Source organism: Phyllobates terribilis, unplaced genomic scaffold, assembly GCF_046119375.1.
Source record: "Phyllobates terribilis strain yellow unplaced genomic scaffold, ASM4611937v1 Scaffold_4__5_contigs__length_816908805, whole genome shotgun sequence".
Taxonomy (NCBI): domain Eukaryota; kingdom Metazoa; phylum Chordata; class Amphibia; order Anura; family Dendrobatidae; genus Phyllobates; species Phyllobates terribilis.
In genome coordinates, this window is record NW_027362764.1 from 489,365,149 (window position 1) to 489,386,747 (window position 21,599).

Here is a 21,599-nt window from a genome sequence, read left to right on the forward strand (position 1 = left end):
CCAGGTAGTAGAGGTGCACAGACTCAGAGGTAACCACAGCTTTGGAGCATCCTTGGACATGCACACCGGTTAAAGTGGGTGAAGCATCTGATGCCGGGTGCAGGAAGTTCTCCTGTGTGGAGTCTGGATGGGCAGAAGTCTCTTCGGGCAGAACCGGTGCACTACCCACGCACATTACCCATTGGGGCTTCTCCGGGATACAGGGAGATGAAGCTTCAGTAGGGACTTCAAGGTTGGGGTCAGGAGGTCTCAGGGAGGACAGACCCTGGCGTGACGGCTTGCCTCTACGTCTAGCACATCTGGACTGCCTCTTGAGGTTGAGAGAAGTCTTCCGGGAAGCGTAGTCACCCTGTGAGGATTCTGGGTGGGCAGTAGTCTCATTGGGCTGGAGGACTATTGCGCTACCCACACACATTACCCATCGGGGCTGCTCCGGGATATTGGGAGGTGAAGCTTCAGCAGGAGCCTCCGGGTTAGGATCATCGAAGACCATTAGAAAGGCCACCAGGAAGGCCATTAGGTCCAGGAGGATCGGATCCTGTGTTTCATATAGGGGGTTGATCCATTCCAAGGCATCACCCGCCAGGTAAGACATAATGAATGCCACCTTAACCCGATCGGTGGGAAAACATAGAGGGTAGAACTTGAAGTGTAGCATGCATTGCTCCACAAATGCACGACTTTGTCTTGGATCCCCATAGTAACGTGGCGGATCCGCAGGAACGAGAGCAGATAGATCCATCTGGACGGGTGCGTAATTCGCCTGGAACTCAGCTGAGAAAAAAAAAATTATTTATTTATTTTTAATGCATGTATTCGCTGGAAAACTTCTCAGAGAACGAAGGCCGTGGGGCTCAACGGGAACCATGGCCTGAGCATGCTGTTATGCATACGCCCGGACTGACTGGCGTGTGCGTGTTTATGTAGTGATTCCACTGTGCCATGAACCGGAGAGTGCCTGGAGGGGCGTAACTAAGTATCTGCCCGATCCGACCAAGGTCGCACGACGGCATACGACGCCAGTGCACCAGGGAGGAACCGAGCAGAGTAACCAGGGTCTACTCCAGGTCAGACTCCGGACACGGCTGTTGACCCACACCGGGGAATACAGGAACAGGCAGACTAGAGCACAGGCTGGGTAGGGTCCAGTACAGACTGGGAGACAAATTCGAAACCGCAGACGCGGTAGACAGAGCTGAGCAAAGCGAAAACCGCAGACGCGGTGGACAGAGCTGAGCAAAGCGAAAACCGCAGACGCGGCGGACAGAGCTGAGCAAAGCGAAAACCGCAGACGCGACGGACAGAGCTGAGCAAAGCGAAAACCGCAGACGCGGCGGACAGAGCTGAGCAAAGCGAAAACCGCAGACGCGGCGGACAGAGCTGAGCAAAGCGAAAACCGCAGACGCGGCGGACAGAGCTGAGCAAAGCGAAAACCGCAGACGCGGCGGACAGAGCTGAGCAAAGCGAAAACCGCAGACGCGGCGGACAGAGCTGAGCAAAGCGAAAACCGCAGACGCGGCGGACAGAGCTGAGCAAAGCGAAAACCGCAGACGCGGCGGACAGAGCAGAGCAAAGCGAAAACCGCAGACGCGGCGGACAGAGCAGAGCAAAGCGAAAACCGCAGACGCGGCGGACAGAGCAGAGCAAAGCGAAAACCGCAGACGCGGCGGACAGAGCAGAGCAAAGCGAAAACCGCAGACGGGGCGGACAGAGCAGAGCAAAGCGAAAACCGCAGACGCGGCGGACAGAGCTGAGCAAAGCGAAAACCGCAGACGCGGCGAACAGAGCTGAGCAAAGCGAAAACCGCAGACGCGGTGGACAGAGCTGAGCAAAACGAAAACCGCAGACGCGGTGGGAACAGGGCTCTGTTCACACGGAACAGACTAGAAGGGAAAGGCAGAACCAGATACCCACAGGGTACTTGCAGAGAAGTAGCGAGTGGACCACAAACTCACAAACGGAAGTACAGTGACAACGAGCAGGAGTTAGGTACGAGTTCAGACTCTGCAGAAAAAGGAATGGAACGGACATAGAGGCAAAACAGGTAAAGGATAGGAGAGAGTTCAGACAGGAACTGAGTGTACGGAGGAGACCGACACTGCAGCGGGATACAGGAGCGGGTCTGGGAATACGGCCACCAGAGAGGCAGAACGAACAGGCAAGGAGCGTGTTCAGACTGGCCTGGAAATACAGCCTCCAGGAAGGCGGAACGAACAGGCAAGGAACGAGTACAGACTGCAGGTTAAGGTACACAGATAGGACACAGTACAGACACGGGAACTGATACCGCAAGGCAGGAGAGATAGACAGGACTCAGTTCAGACACGGGAACTGATACCGCAAGGCAGGAGACAAAGACAGGACTCAGTTCAGACACGGGAACTGATACCGCAAGGCAGGAGACATAGACAGGACTCAGTTCAGACACGGGAACTGATACCGCAAGGCAGGAGACAAAGAACGGGACCTGGCACCTTCAGAGTGCAAGCACACACTGAATGAAACACTATGCTCAGGCAGGGATAGATGGGAGCAGCTGAGCTATATACCAGGTGACAGACAGCAATAGGCTGAGGACGCACAAGGGGTGTGACCCACAGCAGGTACAAAAAGCAGGAAGTGATCGGGCGCCGCCCTTAAGCAGCAGAAACAGACAGACAGCAAGGAGGGAAGCCAGAAAGACATTCTGGACTGGAGATCAAGTGTGCGCTCTTGCACAGTGGGAGATGGACCACCATGCAAGGACGCCGCCAGGTATGTTACACCCCCGTGCATCTCTCACCCCCCCGTGCATCTCTCATCCACCCCGTGCATCTCTCACCCCCCCGTGCATCTCTCATCCACCCCCCGTGCATCTCTCATCCACCCCCCGTGCATCTCTCATCCCCTCCGTGCATCTCTCATCCCCCCCGTGCATCTCTCATCCACCCCCGTGCATCTCTCACCCCCCCGTGCATCTCTCATCCACCCCCCGTGCATCTCTCATCCACCCCCCGTGCATCTCTCATCCCCCTCCGTGCATCTCTCACCCCCACGTGCATCTCTCATCCACCCCGTGCATCTCTCACCCCCCCGTGCATCTCTCATCCACCCCCCGTGCATTTTTCATCCACCCCCCGTGCATCTCTCATCCCCCTCCGTGCATCTCTCACCCCCCCGTGCATCTCTCATCCACCCCCGTGCATCTCTCACCCCCCGTGCATCTCTCATCCACCCCGTGCATCTCTCACCCCCCCATGTGCAGCTCACCCCCGTGCATCTCTCATCCACCCCCCGTGCATCTCTCATCCAACCCCCGTGCATCTCTCATCCCCTCCGTGCATCTCTCATCCCCCCGTGCATCTCTCATCCACCCCCGTGCATCTCTCACCCCCCCGTGCATCTCTCATCCACCCCGTGCATCTCTCACCCCCCCGTGCATCTCTCATCCACCCCGTGCATCTCTCACCCCCCCGTGCATCTCTCACCCCCCTCCGTGCATCTCTCACCCCCCCGTGCATCTCTCACCCCCCCGTGCATCTCTCATCCCCCCCGTGCATCTCTCACCCCCCCTGTGCATCTCTCATCCCCCTCCGTGCATCTCTCATCCACCCCCCGTGCATCTCTCATCCACCCCGTGCATCTTTCACCCCCCCGTGCATCTCTCATCCCCCCCGTGCATCTCTCATCCACCCCCGTGCATCTCTCACCCCCCCGTGCATCTCTCATCCACCCCGTGCATCTCTCACCCCCCCGTGCATCTCTCACCCCCCCCGTGCATCTCTCACCCCCCCATGCATCTCTCATCCCCCCCGTGCATCTCTCACCCCCCGTGCATCTCTCATCCACCCCCGTGCATCTCTCACCCCCCCGTGCATCTCTCATCCACCCCGTGCATCTCTCACCCCCCCCGTGCATCTCTCATCCACCCCCCGTGCATCTCTCATCCACCCCCCGTGCATCTCTCATCCCCCCCATGTGCATCTCTCATCCACCCCCCGTGCATCTCTCATCCCCCCCATGTGCATCTCTCATCCACCCCGTGCATCTCTCACCCCCCCGTGCATCTCTCATCCACCCCGTGCATCTCTCACCCCCCCGTGCATCTCTCATCCACCCCCGTGCATCTCTCATCCACCCCCCGTGCATCTCTCATCCCCTCCGTGCATCTCTCATCCCCCCGTGCATCTCTCACCCCCCCGTGCATCTCTCACCCCCCCGTGCATCTCTCATCCACCCCCCGTGCATCTCTCATCCACCCCCGTGCATCTCTCATCCCCTCCGTGCATCTCTCATCCCCCCCGTGCATCTCTCATCCCCCCCGTGCATCTCTCATCCCCCCGTGCATCTCTCATCCCCCCCGTGCATCTCTCATCCCCCCCGTGCATCTCTCACCCCCCCGTGCATCTCTCATCTCTCCCCTCCCCCTATGTGCATTTCTCATCTCTCCCCTCCCCCATGTGCATCTCTCATCTCTCCCCTCCCCCCCGTGCATCTCTCATATCTCCCCTCCCCCCATGTGCATCTCTCCCCTGCCCCCATGTGCATCTCTCATCTCTCCCCTCCCCCCATGTGCATCTCTCATCTCTCCCCTCCCCCCATGTGCATCTCTCATCTCTCCCCTCCCCCCATGTGCATCTCTCATCTCTCCCCTCCCCCCCATGTGCATCTCTCATCTCTCCCCTCTCCCCCATGTGGATCTCTCATCTCTCCCCTCCCCCATGTGCATCTCTCATCTCTCCCCTTCCCCCATGTGCATCTCTCATCTCTCCCCTCCCCCCCCATGTGGATCTCTCATCTCTCCCCTCCCCCCCATGAGGATCTCTCATCTCTCCCCTCCCCCCATGTGCATCTCCCATTCCCCCCACTCCTAGTTAATTGTATTTAAAAAAAAATAAAACTTGTTATACTTACCCCCATGCGATCCCTGCAGAATCCTGGCGCTCGTCCAAATCGCTGACACCAGGTTCTCCTGCCTTCCGGTCATGTGACGGCGCCGTCACATGACCGGAAGTCAGAGGAATTATGAGATGTCCTGGACCCGGCGCTTTGCATGGGGCCGGGGGCCCCATGAGGAGAGAGACGCACAAGAGGGGGGCTCCGAGGGGGCTCCTACCGGCCGGGCCCCATACTGGAGTCAGGGCAGTCATGCCCTGATGGCGGCCCTGCTGGAGGCTGGAGGGGCCCCCTCTCCCTCGGGGCCCCCGTTCAATGAACCGGCTGCACGGGCGATAGTTCCGCCCCTGCTTCATCCTGCTTCAGGACCTGTGGTGACATCACAGTTATGTACCTTGATGTCATCACAGGTCCTCTACAGGTCTACCCTGCGGGAGTCTAGAACAGCGGGCAGCATCCACCCCACACAGTGTGCTCTGAGCCACTGCAGACCAGAGCACACTGTCAATGTTTAGTGATTGTCTGTGGCGGTGCTGCGGACCGGCTGAAAAACCCCAACGGCCCGGTCCTGGTCCGCGGACCGGCGGTTGGGGACCTCTGCTTTAAGGGGTTAAGGCACTATTAGTGTGAGACATATATTGACAAACAGTCTGCTCTCCTCGATGACCTGTGCTGATACTCAGCAGAACAGAATGTGATTAACTGACAGCTTTCATCTCCAGCAGTTATTGTAGGGGGAGATGCAATGCTTCAGAGTTGAGTCTCATTACTAGTATTTCTAGTAGCTTTCCTCTCAAATTCAAATGAGTTTTATTGGCAGGATCAAATACACATTAGCATTTCTAAAGTAGGTATAGTGCTGTCAATTCAGCTGTAGTGTCCCTTCCCCCACACTTGGGTCTGATGAGCTCAGCACATGTAATCAGTGAGGAGAGCAGACTGTGTTATTATGTCTCATACAAACCTTGTTCTTAGCTATATTTGGGGCATGTTCTTTTTTTCTTTTTACCCTTGTATGTGGATGCCTACTTATGATTGGCAAAGCTGGCAGCACTATGAGTGGAGAGCTATTAGTTGCATTTGTAATGAAACTCAACTCTGCTGCACTGCCCCTTCCCCCAAACTGACTGCCAGAAATGAGAGCTTAAAGCTGTCAGGTAATCACACTCAGGTCTGCTGTGCTCCAGCACAGGTCATCACTCTGCAGTGAGGAGAACAGATTGTTTGTCAATACAGGTCTCGCACAGAGCCTGTTCTTAGCTGTTATAGCGTGTTTCTCTTTCCCCAGCGAGTTGCTGCCTTCTTATGATTGGTCCACGTCAGAAAAAGGAAGAAGTACATTCCCCCAGTGAAATCTCTCTGGCGATATCCACTTGGACTTAAAACAATAAACTGTTCCGGTGGCAAATATTTTGATTGTTAATATCTCTAATATAAGAGACAAACAAAAAAAAAAGTTTTTATCTGCTCTGCAGTGTCTATTACATAGTGTATCCAGTTCGAGATGAAAAATTTGGTGACCCTCTTTAAAATGACTGGCTGTTAACAGGTTGCCTCATCTTAATAACTCCATCTTAACGGGAATCTCTCTCTAAATGTGAACTTTCCAATCAATGTGAGGGCAGAAAGCTGCCAATCAATGATTGGGAGTGGGGATAATATAAGCTCATGAATATCGAAGACTATATAACATAACATAACAGAAGTTTATCACTGAGTGGACTAACAGAGCTGCAGTAGATTAAAGTGTTTATTGAAAACTACAGCAAGCTGTCTAGTAAATGATACATCACTGGAATCAGAGTCTCTGTCCCTATTTTATGCTACCCTCAGATCGGGTAGCAAAAAGTTGGTGATAGTGTCTCTTTAAATTTATGATCAGTTGATCATTGCAGGTTCAGTTTTAGAGCCTACCAGAGACATCATGAGTGGAGTCTTAAAGGGGCGAGTATAGGCAGAGATTTGTCAGTCACTGTTAGCGAGAGGAGAGAAGCCACCGGGGACCCACCTCCACAGCAATTAAAATTATGTTTTTATCTGAAACGCTGCAGCATTGTGGAGTCAAACATACATGGCTGTGATCGAATAGCCAGTGGCTGATACATGGCTGTCCACAGTTTGGGCAGCATGTCTCACCTGTCAGGTTCCCTTTAACCATTAGGTAATAGTAACTTTTATATTTTATCATGACGTATCAAAGTTTAAATTACACCATCACACCATACCCAACTAATACTATTTCTGAAACAATACTATTCCAAAATATCACTAACCTACATTGTTCAGAAGTAACATCAAACCATACCCCGTTAATGCCACTATACATTGCTCAAATAATACTGTCACATTGTGGCACAAATTATAAATGCTATATACTTGTATATACACAGATGTACAAATATATACACACATAAAGACCCATATGCACACATTTACCATACATATACATAGAATCAACCAGAATGCTCAATAACCTGGTATCCAGTGTTGGATATGCCCTTTGTTCCCCAAAAGGCAGGACCCACATTTATCAGACATTTCTAAAATTTCCCGAGGATATGTAATAAATTTCTACACTGGGAATACACCAAAAGAAATGTGCAATGAGAAAATTACCTATTGTTTAAATGAAGTTTCTATAGTAAATATGTTTTTGTACAATTACTGCCACACAGATCTCAAAGCATTCATAGAAAACATCCCCACAGAAGTCAATTAACATCATGGTGCATGTAACTGTTGTAAATCATAGCTCTATATGCCTATATCCGCAACTCAGGCAAGTTGATTTTCTCCATATTCATATACAGAAAAAAAGCAAAATGTATAGTTGGAAAATAAACCCAGATTAGAAAAGAGTTTAGTGTGTCATTAGCTATTCTAGTAATAAAAACAAGCATGATACATTCCTTTTAACATCATAAGTGTCATTGTGAATAGGAGGATGATGGAAAGGGGTGAGTGTCTAACTGGCAGATGGTAGAAAGTGGAAACTTTTGACCTAACAGCTCTTCCCTTGGTCCCAGGAGAAGAACAACAAAAGCATGAGGCAAAGATGGATAGTTCTACATTTTAAGAAATGGTATAGAATCTCAAGATACGGGCACAAGTAAATAAGAAGAGGAGGATGGGGACATACAAGTGACCTGAAAACAAGAAGTTAACAAAGAAGCAAGCACTCAGGTTTGAAGTACAACCTAGAGTAAGAAAATATTTTATTAAAGGAATATTCCATTTTCTCATTATTTTAGTTTTATATAGAAGAGGAAACTATGCACTTTTATTTATATATGTAGATATACAGTACAGACCAAAAGTTTGGACACACCTTCTCATTTAAAGATTTTCCTGTATTTTCATGACTATGAAAATTGTTCATTCACACTGAAGGCATCAAAACTATGAATTAACACATGTGGAATTATATACTTAACAAAAAAGTGTGAAACAACTGAAAATATGTCTTATATTCTAGGTTCTTCAAAGTAGACACCTTTTGCTTTGATGACTGCTTTGCACACTCTTGGCATTCTCTTGATGAGCTTCAAGAGGTAGTCACCGGAAATGGTTTTCACTTCACAGGTGTTCCCTGTCAGGTTTAATAAGTGGGATTTCTTGACTAATAAATGGGGTTGGGACCATCAGTTGTGTTGTGCAGAAGTCTGGTGGATACACAGATGATAGTCCTACTGAATAGACTGTTAGAATTTGTATTATGGCAAGAAAAAAGCAGCTAAGTAAAGAAAAACAAGTGGCCATCATTACTTTAAGAAATGAACGTCAGTCAGTGCGAAAAATTGGGAAAACTTTGAAAGTGTCCCCAAGTGCAGTTGCAAAAACCATCAAGCGCTACAAAGAAACTGGCTCACACGAGGACCGCCCCAGGAAAGGAAGACCAACAGTCACTTCTGCTTCTGAGGATAAGTTTATCCGAGTCACCAGCATCAGAAATCGCAGGTTAACAGCAGCTCAGATTAGAGACCAGTTCAATGCCACACAGAGTTCTAGCAGCAGACACATCTCTACAACAACTGTTAAGAGGAGACTTTGTGCAGCAGGCCTTCATGGTAAAATAGCTTCTAGGAAACCACTGCTAAGGACAGGCAACAAGCAGAAGAGACTTGTTTGGGCTAAAGAACACAAGGAATAGACATTAGATCAGTGGAAATCTGTGCTTTGGTCTGATGAGTCCAAATTTGAGATCTTTGGCTCCAACCACCGTGTCTTTGTGCGACGCAGAAAAGGTGAACAGATGGACTCTAAATGCCTGGTTCCCACCATGAAACATGGAGGAGGAGGTGTGATGGTGTGGGGTGCTTTGCTGCTGACACTGTTGGGGATTTATTCAAAATTGAAGGCATACTGAACCAGCATGGCTACCACAGCATCTTGCAGCGGCATGCTATTCCATCCGGTTTGCGTTTAGTTGGACCATCATTTATTTTTCAACAGGACAATGACCCCAAACACACCTACAGGCTGTGTAAGGGCTATTTGACCAAGAGGGAGGGTGAAGGGGTGCTACGCAAGATGACCTGGCCTCCACAGTCACCAGACCTGAACCCAATCGAGATGGTTTTGGGTGAGCTGGACCGCAGAGTGAAGGCAAAAGGGCCAACAAGTGCTAAGCATCTCTGGGAACTCCTTTAAGATTGTTGGAAGACCATTTCCGGTGACTACTTCTTGAAGCTCATCAAGAGAATGCCAAGAGTAGGTGTGTCCAAACTTTTGGTCTGTACCGTATATGTATATATATATATATATATATATATATATTTATATATATATATGTATATATATATATATATATATATGTGTTTAAAATTCTGCTCATGTACCTTTCTTACCTTTTGCATTAGCCCCTCTCTTCACATCAGTGGTATCGCCAACGCTGAATATCTGGGACACATTACCGGAACTTTCTGCTCTGATCTCCTATCAAATGGCAGTTTATACAGTATGGGCATAAACATGAAACCAATACAGCTTGATACTATGTTGAAAAAAATATAAAAACTAATGAGTTTACAGATGGAGAAAAAAATGACTAAGAGACCTCACTCATCCAGTAAGTACAATGGATATAAAGGATAATTCATCCAAAAGATATGCAAAGAAAATTTAATATAATACAAAAGATCTTCTAACGTGACAATGTATATATAAGCACTAACAGGCAGTATGCTGTTGATGACAGGAGTATCAATAAAAAGTTCAATAAAAATAGCATATAAGGCAGAAAAATGCGCATAAGTACAATCTCATGTCCTAAGTGGCTAAAACAGTTACTACACATATGGATGGAAGAACTGCATAATTAATGTACCCATGTGTGATGAATGGCACCAGAGAGATCCTGCAGAATCCCACCGCTGCCTCCACATGTGAGTGAAGGATCCACACCTCGCCACCCGCCTGATGCCACAATTACGTCAGACGGAACACGTGATACGGATCTGCCCTTTGCACCAACATGACGTTCCGCACCTCCTCAGGGACGCGTAAGGTCAGATTGGTACAGTTCTACATACACACTCCCTGTACACACGGGTACAGGAAGGTACCTGGAGGGAGAAGAGGTGGCCCACTCAGTCACTGACATGGCATCACACTCAATCACACCCCTGACAGGCTGAGAGGCCCCTCTCACTGACCCCAGTGAAACAGAATCTTGTCAGCCTGGTAGAGCTGCCACCAGTTTCTATTAAATATAACGAGAATTATATTGTGCCAGAAACCCGGTAGTGTGTTAGTTGGATCGAACAATGGACATGAGGATTCGTGGATTGAGATAAAAGAGCAGCCCAAGGTTAAATTATATATTTAATCGCCTTAAGGGCACACTAGACAATACACTATATACATAAGAGTTATACATACATAATGGTCAGAAATGCAAACAGAATAGTAGTGGTACAAAATATAAGCAGATATTAAGAGTCAGCTACCAGTTATATGGAAGGCCTGACTTGCAGGGGAAGGGCTGCCACATTGGAGGCTTGTGGATCCCTCTCTCTTTTGGGTGACTTCACTCACACGATGTGTCGTCACGACCTCCCAGAGAAAAAGCGCTGGGCAAGAGCTGCAGGAGCTTTTAACCTCTCTGGGTCACTCCCCCTCCACCCCTGGCCTCCCTCAGCTATAAACTCCAAAAACTAAAATGGGTTATACTTCCTTGGACGGTCCTAGGGAGCCGGTTCTGGTGCCATCGGATCCAGCCGGGCCAATGCTATGCATGGAGACCAAACACATGGGCCCTAGGGGTTTCTGAAAGGCTGTGCCATGTATCTCCCCTGGAAGCCAGGGTGACATTCCTCATGTTTATGGGATTTCAAAAATCCATTTGGTGTATAGCTAGGATGTATAGTATTCCCATAACTCGGTATTGAATTATAGTTGTCTGACACAAAGGGAGCCGCATGGCTTGGATATCCAGGGGGTCTTCCTGTTTAAGCCCACCGGCTAGCTCGTAGGGGTGTAACTCCTTGGCTTGGAGCTGCTAAGTGAGATATTTGTCACTCACTGTCTCTCAGCGTCCTCCATCCTTCTGGGCTGCAGAAGTGTCCAGTTACAACTGTATGCTGTAGATCTTTATAATCCCCTGCCAAATAGGATACAATGATTGACATGGGATTATATCTCAATTATTCTTCACACCATGTAACTGAGTATAATGCATAGATATAGGCAAGGGTTTGCAATATATCAGGACACATTCCTAAAGAAGGATATGTTGTCCATATCATTCATATAGCGCTAGTGCATACATATAGGTAGCATATAGGGCAGAAAAAATACGTGTCAATATAATAAATAGTACAAAATAAGTCAGTACAACCTGAGGAGAGCGAGGATAGGTACCCCCATGCGCATTTCACGTAAGCTTCATCGGGGGGGGAATTTTTTTTTTTAAATTGGATCGAATAAAACGTACTATTTTATTCTAAGAGCTGCTTCAGCTTCCTGATTTTCTCGGATTGTGCTTAAATTAGAAGTGCAGCAATATACAGTGGGCGAAATAAGTATTTGATCCCTTGCTGTTTTTGTAAGTTTTCCCACTTCCAAAATCATGAACAGTCTATAATTTTAAGTGTAGGTTAATTTTAACATTGAGAGATAGAATATCCCCAAAAAATATCAAGAAAATCACATTGTATAAATTAGATAATTTATTTTGTAATCTCAAAACTTTTTGCCACAAATTTCATTAGTGAACACCATAGAGCTCATCCCTATAAGTGCTCATTTTTCTTTACTTCCTGTTATGTTACATTTAATGAGAGTCTCAAACGGGTTATCACAGGAGAATGGAGCTGTGTGCAGCTTTTATCACCCACCCTCTCCTGAAACAGGAAGTGACCATGGAGCAGCTGCAGCGTTATGGTCACTTACCCCAGCTACTATCCCCGGATGACATTGCTCTTTCAGGAGTGTTAATGGAGAAGTGACTGCAGCTTCTGTCCCTGCTGCCTGCATCTTCAGTGGCCACTGCCACACTTCTGTCACTGCCACAGTTCCAGTTTCTTTTCAGAGTGGAGACAGAAGCTGTAGGGCAGCGATGCTGTCACTCATACTGCTTCTATCACCATCCTCTGATCATGATTCATATCAGGGAAAGAGGCAGCGGTGTCAGAATTAGGAACCGTGGTGGCAGCCACTGATGATGCGGGTAGTGGGGACAAAAGCTGCAGTCACTTTGCCATTAACTTCTCCTGAAACAGGACAGCATCAGAATACGGCATTGACAGAAGATGTGATAAGTCACCACAGTATTGTCCCCTAATGAAGTCCTGTTTCAGGGGTGATGATAGAAGCTGCGGAGAAGTAACCACAGGTCCATCCTCCTGTGGCGTGCTGTTTTAGACTTCCCTCAAATGAAACATCACAGCTACTAAAAAAAAAGACAACACTTTTAGGGATTAGCAGGATAGGGAGAGTGGCATGAATTTGATAATAAAACTATTTACAAAAGTGGTTAGGGCTTAAAATAGGTAATGAAGGGCATTATAGGTCGTCATTTAAATAACAGTAGCATGATTGATTTGTCCTTTATCCTGAGAGTCGGAAAATATTTCTCTCTAGGTAGTGAATATGAAAATACATTCCTTAGACAATTCTTCAATATATACAGTGCTCAGCATAGATGAGTACAGCCCAACAGATTTGTCATAAAACCGTTAGTTTCCTTTCAGAATCAACATTTTCTAAGGAATACCATGCTACAAAATACTCCTGCAAATATGGGCCATTGATTACAAACAAGATTTGTTATTTTGCACAAAAAAGTAATTTTCCTAACAAATTCATTCAAGACCATGTTGCAAAAATGAGTACACTCCAATGAAAATCTTAGGAGCAAAGCTAAAGTTTAGCTACAAAATTATAATTCACAAGAATTCTGCCACAGGTAAGTTTAATTATTCATTAAACCGGTGTCCAGCAGACAGTTGCCTATAAAATGGCATTACTTAACAAAGAAAACACTATTCCATTTCATGTTGTCTGCAATGGCACCACATGGAAGAGAAGGGTCACAAGACCTGAGGAAGAAAATAATTTCTTTACACAAGAAAGGTAAAGGCTATACGAAGATCAGCAAAGATTTACTTATCAGTCAGAATACTGAAGCAAAAGTGATTCAAACATTTAATAAAGATAGAACTGCAACAATCTCACAGAGATGTCAAGGCCAACCCCAAAAGTCAACACCTAAACTGTCACGCAAGGTGTGGGAAAGACTAGTGCAACACAAAGGGAAGAGAGAAAGGAAGCCCAGACACTGGGGAAAGGGGGAAGTGGAGACCTCTTAGGCTGATCTAATATCACCCTGTCTCCACTAACGTCCTTATATTGGTTCTTCACCAATCGCCGCACGCGAACCTCGGCCTGTCTTTCCCTGGCATTAGGTCCTGGCTAGGGAAGGGTGGCAGATGAGCACTAGTTGATTTCCACTGACAACTAAAGACAACAAGGGGGAACAGACAAGGGAAGATAGCTTAGCTTTAAGTCGACTTCAGAGAGATGAACACCCGTCCTCATAGCTCAAAAGAGGAAAAAGTAATGCACTTGCTCTGAGCCTTCACAAGGGGTAATGTAAGTAACGCCGTCACCTTCCTCTAGCAGACAGCAGGTATTTATACACCCAGGCTAGGGTGTTAATTAGCAAGAGGAAGGTAGCCGCTGGGTCCGAGAGAGACAGCCTCTAAGAAGGTGTCTGTAATGCCAATCGAAGAGATCTCTTGCAACCAACTGCCGGGCAACTGTCTGTCACTTCTGACACACCAGTGACATAAACTGAGTGTCTTCTGATGAGAAGGGTTGAAGAAAATAGACATGCAATTTCACTTCAGTGAGCTAGTGAAATGGAAAGCCAAACTGGGTTGAGTGTTTTTCATGACACAATATGGCATAGATTGCAGAGGAATGACATGCATGGGTGTCATACACGAAGGAAACGTCTCCTGCAGCCCATGCACAAAAAAGCTGCCTACAATTTACCAGGACCCATGCTGAAAAATGTGAAGACTACTGGGACTCTAAACCCTGGAGTGATGAGACTAAGATAAATGTTTTTGGAACTGATTGCTTCAAAACTGTATGGCCTCACAAAGGTGAGTACAAAGAAAATTGCATGGTGCCTACAGTGAAACATGGGTGTGACATTGTCCTTATGTGTGGCTGCATGAGTGCTGCTGGTGTCCGGGAGCTACATTTCATTGGTGGTATCATGAATTCACAGATGTGCAGTACTGATCTATATAGAAAGAGAAGATGCTAAAATCACTCCATGCCTTTGGTAGTCATTTATTTTCCAACATGACAGTGATTCAAAACACAAAGGGTACTGTTGCATTTTTGAAGAATAGAAAGGATGGAAATTTTCTCATTTAGCATTTTTAATTTCCCAGAGGAGCTTTGCACGGCCTATAAGTCTCCTTACCCTGGCATGTCAAATATGTCAATCTCCATAAGGAGAAACATTGCCCTTAAAAAATATTCTATGAAATAGTCTCCAGCGTTGGCAGGTCCTCTCCCACACGATCAGGCAACAAAGCTGACGGTCAGTGTTAAATTGATAACAATGACAAACAATGACAACAACATTGATGCTGGCTTGTTGAAGACAACAAGTGAGTTTTTCTGGTTTCTGAAAGGCATGCGAAATTGGTGTATTAGCATTATCATTTGCTGGGGACTCCATTACAAGAAGATATAGGAGGCTCTCTGTCTTGTTCCAATATGGATCCAGAAAGGCAGTGTGCCATAACCTACTCCCACATTCGGGATCCCAGTCCAGTCTTCTTAAGTTATGCCTCCAGAAATCTTCCAATGAACCTTGTAAAATATTTCCTGCATTCACTCTTAAAAGAGTAAGATGGCAAGGATAGGTATAACATGTACAACGTGTTCAACTTTAGATGGGCTTTTGTATCTCAGTCAATTATGCTGCTGTGAACACTGTTTTCTATGGTGTAGATTTTCCTGTAACTCAGGACTATGGGAGTGAATCTGCAAAAATCTGTCTGTGCTTAGATACATTCATATACATTTAATTTATTTACATTTCTTGGAGTGTGATCTTACCCATGGGCTCAAACTCTTGCCTATCGGTCTAAATAGTATTTGCTTTCTTTGCAGGCATATTTAGATACAGTGGGGAAAATAAGTATTTGATACACTGCCAATTTTGCAAGTTTTCCCACCTACAAAGAATGGAGAGATCTGTAATTCTTATTGTAGGTACACTTCAGTTGTGAAAGACCGAATCTTAAAAAAATCCAGAAAAATCACATTGTATGATTTTTACATAATTAATTTGCATTTTATTTCATTAAATAAGTATTTGATCCAATAGAAAAACAGAACTTAATATTTGGTACAGAAATCTTTGTTTGCAATTACAGAGGTTAGACGTCTCATATAGTTCTTGACCAAGTTTGCACACTCTGCAGCAGTGATTTTGGCCCACGCCTCCATACAGATCTTCTCTAGCTCTTGTTTCGGGGGTGTCACTGGGCAACATTGAGTTTTAGTTCCATCCAAAGATTTTCTATTGGGTTCATGTCTGGAGACTGGCTAGGCCACTCCAAGACCTTGAAATGCTTTTTACGGAGCCACTTCTTAGTTGCCCTGGCTGTGTGTTTTGGGTCATTGTCATGCTGGAAGACCCAGCCACGTCCCATCTTCAATGCTCTTACTAAGGTTGTTGGCCACTAAAATCTCACTATACAGGACCCCATCCTCCTTTCAATATGGCACAGTCGTCCCCTATGCAGAAAAGCACCCCCAAAGTATGATGCTTCCCCCACCAATCATCACGGTTGGGACGGTGTTTTTGGGGTTGTACTCATCCTTCTTCTTACTCCAAACATGGTGAGTGGAGTTGATGCCAAAAAGTTTTATTTTGGTCTCATCTGACCACATGACATTCTCCCATGCTTCCTCAGATCCAGATGGTCATTGGTGAACTTCAAAAGGGCTTGGACATGTGCTGTCATGAGCAGGGGGACCTTGCGTGCCCTGCAGGATTTTAATCCATGACGGTGTAGTGTGTTACTAATGGTAATGCTTGAGACTGTTGTCCCAGCTCTCTTCAGGTCATTGACCAGGTCCTTCTGTGTAGTTCTGGGCTGATTCCTGACCTTTCTCAGAATCATCCTTACCCCACAAGGCGAGATCTGGCATGGAGCACCAGTCTGAGGAAGATTGACTGTCATCTTGTGTTTCTTCTATTTTCTAATAATTGTGCCAACAGTTGTTGCCTTTTCACCAAGCTGCTTGCCTAATGTCCTGTAGCCCATCCCAGCCTTGTGCAGAACTACAATTTTGTACCTGGTGTCCTTAGATAGCTCTTTGGTCTTGTCCATGGTGGAGAGGTTGGAGCATGATTGATTAACTGTGTGGACAGATGTCTTTTATACAGATAACGACTTCAAACAGGTGCAATTAATATAGGCGAGTTCAGAGTAGGAGGGCTTCTTAAAGAAAAACTAACAGGTCTGTGAGAGACAGAATTCTTGCTGAGTGGTAGGTGATCAAATACTTATTTCATGCAATAAATGCAATTTAATTATTTAAAAATCATACAATGCGATTTTCTGTTTTTTATTTTTAGATTCAGTCTCTCACAGTTGAAGTGTACCTACAATAAAAATTACAGACCTCTCCATTCTTTGTAAGTGGGAAAACTTGCAAAATTGGCAGTGTATCAAATACTTATTTTCCCCACTGTACATCTATATACACCAATATATCTCTGTATATTGTAGGTGAAATAAAAGTTGGAGCTTTAATTCCTATACATTTACTAAAACATAATGAAAAGTTATTACAATAATCACATTTGAATACACTTTTTAAAAATATAAAATGGGTTGAAAAATTATTTTTTTCATTAATCCTATAAAAAGTTAACACAAATGTAATATTTACTTGTTGAGTAAAATGGCACTTGAAAAAAAAACTACAGCTTATCTTACAAAAAGACAAGATCTCATAGAGTGAAGCTTATGTAAAAATAAAAAAAATATGGCTGTTACAACTATGCACAAAATAGTTATCTGGTCTTGTGAACTAGTGCATCACAAAAGTTTCATTCTGCATAAGCATATGTAATGGAAATGTGTGTATATTATATATGTTTGTGTGCATATTTGTAGTATGTTTATGCGTGGATAATGTGTTGAAGGGATTGTCCACTACTTAAACGACTCCTTTTCATTCTTCATGTTTGGCCCTGTTAAAATGAAAACACTTATATTCACCTACCGTTCCGGCGCTGTACTAGAAAGGGAATCAAAATATCAATCAAACATGGGCTCGGACTTTTGCCAATTTTAAGATTTTTGATAACTGCCTTATGTTGAAGATCAGAAAAGGTGATCTCCATCTCTGTCACATTATCTAGGACAATCTCTTTTGGAGCATAGTCCCAAAAACTCTCCAATATCAGTACTCCTTGATCCGCCTAAGAATCTCACTCATCAGAGATATTGTATAATTTTAGATTGTAAGAGAACATTTCCTCAAGAATCTCTGTTGTGCAGTGAACAATAGGTGAGTGAAAGGGGTTATCCACTACTGAGACAACACCTTCTCAATCACTGTTTCTCCCAAGTAAAATAATAACAGCTATACTCAATAATGTTATATTGGATTAAAAAAAGCAGAAAAAAAGAAAAAATTTAGATTATGACACCCAGACAGGGTGAGACCCAAACATTATCTCTGTCACTCTGGGGAACTCCAGTAGAAAAAGTTTGCGAGTGGCCAATATCACAATATGGTTGTCATCCCACACTCCCTAATGAGCTAATTACACAAATTAATTTTAATTGTGTGAAACATTATAACATCATTGGTGTACATAGACTCAAGTCTAATGTACTACAACACACAGAAAGACTACAGCTGTGATTAGCCAGGTGAGCTGTAATATAAATATCATAGATCACAGTATAAAAACTGATTATAGAGTACAAAAATCAATCAAAAAAACTCACAGAAGACTAATTTGTACTTATTGATCAATTTAAAAAATAACTTTTAATGAATATATTTAAAATACCATGAAACAATTTTTTTTTTCGTATCATGGTATTTTAAATATATTTATTAAAAGTTATTTTTTAAATCGATCAATAAGTACAAATTAGTCTTCTGTGAGTTTTTTTTAGGTGCGCTGTAATACCTGACTCCTGGGTCCGACGCCCTCCAAAGATGAACCAATTACACGGCTATCAGCTCCCTCTTAAACATATACAATATAGAAGAGAGATGGAGAAATATGAAGGATTCATGTCTGGATTAAAGAAGAGGTTGAAATCTCTACTAAGGATATTAGATCAGTCTGTGAACCTAGCCAGAGCCAAAATCCAAACAGAACCTGGGACTGATTTGGAAAAAAACATTTGCAATAGTTAAAAACATACCAGCAACAGAAAGTTAAAGGAAATGATCCCTGCCATCAGGTTCTACTTCAAAAGTCATGAGATCGTATTAGAGAGATTTATACAATCCCCACATAACTTACTAACAGGAAGAGGACATTGGAACTAATTTGTGTAGTATTTGGCTTAGTGCCCTAAATACTAATGCTTCAATGGTGACGGGAGATAAGCTATTAAGCAAGAAATTTAACTATTTGTTAATTGCAGAATTAGGAAGAGAAAGGGAAAGGGTAGAAACAAGAGGAAGGAGGTGCTAACTACGCTAAAATATAGGCCTAGGCTTACCCAAACAAATAAAACATATTATATACACAGCCTTCTTAAGATACAAGTTTGGTAAGAAAAAGGAAGCCAATCATTAGGATGACAGCCCATTTAACCTATTTCCCTTTTTTCCCATTTGTACTGAGGGCTTGCTTTCTTGAAGTTATAGTGCCCAAGGCAACTCATGTGTCACTCTGGATGACGAAGACCCGTGTGTCTCAGCTTGTAGTACACACAGTGCTGCTGCATAGCATGGGAAGAGTAATTTTCTTTGTTTTTGTCTCCAAGTTTAGGGGGTTCATCCATGATTTACTGAGCAACTGAGCCAAGGCTGCACCACATGGAAAGCATGGGAGCAGTCTTCTGTGACGTATTGGCTTATGGCCCAATTTCAAATGTGGGAGGAGACGGGCTGAAGAACTTTTTTACTTTTACTCTTTTGTCCATATTGGTGGGAAGTTTCGCTTCAGAGTGCCTCCTTGTGTGGGGGTTCCAAGCCGATATCTGTGATTGCCGGATTCACGCCAGGATGTTTGGGAAGGTTGGTTGAATAAGTTTCCTCAACTAAGAGCTAGCAATGCCCAATGATGAAACTTCTAGATTGTTAAAAAGTTTTCTATTAGGTGATGAGGAAATTGAATTATTGAACACCTGATATGATATAGATAGAGTATATAGACAATATACATAAATGTTTATTATTGTTTACATGGCTTGTCAAGGACTGCACTGAGTGGTAACATTCAAAGTCATAAATAAATCGACATCTTTTTGAACGTAAAATTGGATATTTTAAAAATCAATACATTGATTGGATCTATTTAAAAAGTTTAATAATTACAAATTATTTCTAGATTTTAGAAGATTGAATCAGCCATATAGCACTGACATGACCTCAGGTGTGATTGTGTGGGGTTTCCTACAATGCCTTGCATCTATTACATTATATGGAATAGCACAGCCAATCAACTGGGACTATTATAGTCTGTATAAAAGCCTAGTCAAGGAATGCTAGTATGATTTAGGATATTGAGAGGATGTCACAGCTCACAGCTCAGCAATAGAAATAGGAAGAGAAATAGCTAAAACATTGGACAAATGCTTCCCCTTGAGAAAGCACTTCTGGTGTGTGTGAAACGCGCATCGGGGTGGCTTGTGGTGGTTTCCCAATATGGGTAAGTCCTGACTGAGATATCAATCATGCTCAAATACATGGTCTAAATTGATACGGGCTCACTACCAGCAGCAGTACTGGCAGCCATTACCCAATACGAACATAACTTTAAATATTTTGATGCAATGAATGTATACTGATTGTTTTTGTACCACTGCCTTTAATTATTTGGACAATCCTCTTTGCACAAAACTCTGTTTGTCTGTATGCCTTTGTGTACGTGTGGCACTTCATGGTTTTAATTGAATATGAATAAAATTGATTATTTTTTATTATTATAGCCTTTTGTCAGTGGCTTTTTCTGGATACTTTGTACCCAGATGTAGGTATATAATAATATATAGCATAACTGCAACACTGAAGGAGATGAGAATAGTAGTCCATGGCTAATACAGAGATTTATTTGATAGGGGAGAGCGAGATAGGAGAGGTGCCAGCAGCAGTGCCAGACTCAGTGTGATTAATCAATTATATTGTATAGCTGGCATCTGTCCTGCTGTATTTAAATTACAATTACATACAGTATTTTTATTCATTGTTAATGCATTAGAAAGCAGCAGCAAGACAACACAATATTTTTTACAGAGAAAAAAAAATCTGAAATCAGTGTCATACGGTGTGCCTGCTTGTCACAAGAGATTGTACTGGGTGTTTGCATTTCTTGTGCAATCCTTTTTGTGATGGTTGGTTTAATTGGTTTTTAAAAAATACAAAATAAAATTCCTCAAAATGCAGACATTTAATTGTGATTGTCTACTTCACAAAGTGTGCATGTTTAAAAAAAAAAAAGAATAATTTTGCACATCTGTTTTATTAAATTTCACATCCTTAAATGCCACCCCAGTACAGCAGCCTGTTGCAGGTGCTGGCTTTTTGAACGTGTACCTTCCTAGCATTTCTTAATTAATCATTTTGGAGAAGGGGTTGAATTTTGTTTAAAAAATGTTTAAAAAGGTAGACATGTAAACATTTTGCTTTCTGTATATGTACATACCTACCAAGTACTTCTTTTTAAATCCTTTTTGGCAAGCGTTGAATAAATGGGTATGAAAAGATTGTTAAAAGTTAATTTTAGCATTATACAAAATATATGATAAAAGTAGAAGTAGCAATGGCAATGGACGGGGTAGTGTAAAAGAAAATTATCTTTGGACTTCAACACGGTAGGTTGGACGATCCATGATAACTGTGGTTCTCCCTTTGTCTCTCATCTTAATAATGATAGTTTTGTTATTTTGTAGTAATTGGATGTCTCCTTTACTACTGGTGTCAAGATATAGTGTGTGGGGAATGCACCTGAGCACTATTTAAGGTTACTTGAAGGGTCACATACCTGA

The 21,599-nt window shown here is 44.1% G+C and overlaps 1 long non-coding RNA gene across 1 annotated transcript in view; it reads left to right on the plus strand.

The window, feature by feature from the left end:
- The window catches only part of LOC141264387 (uncharacterized), a 286,723-nt gene extending 267,230 nt beyond the window's left edge, over positions 1-19,493 (plus strand). The window contains exons 2-4 of the long non-coding RNA XR_012319918.1: positions 7,902-8,058; positions 9,735-9,943; positions 19,377-19,493. This is a non-coding gene — a long non-coding RNA (uncharacterized lncRNA). The remainder of the gene's footprint in view (positions 1-7,901; positions 8,059-9,734; positions 9,944-19,376) is intronic.
- The last annotated feature ends 2,106 nt before the right edge of the window (positions 19,494-21,599 follow it).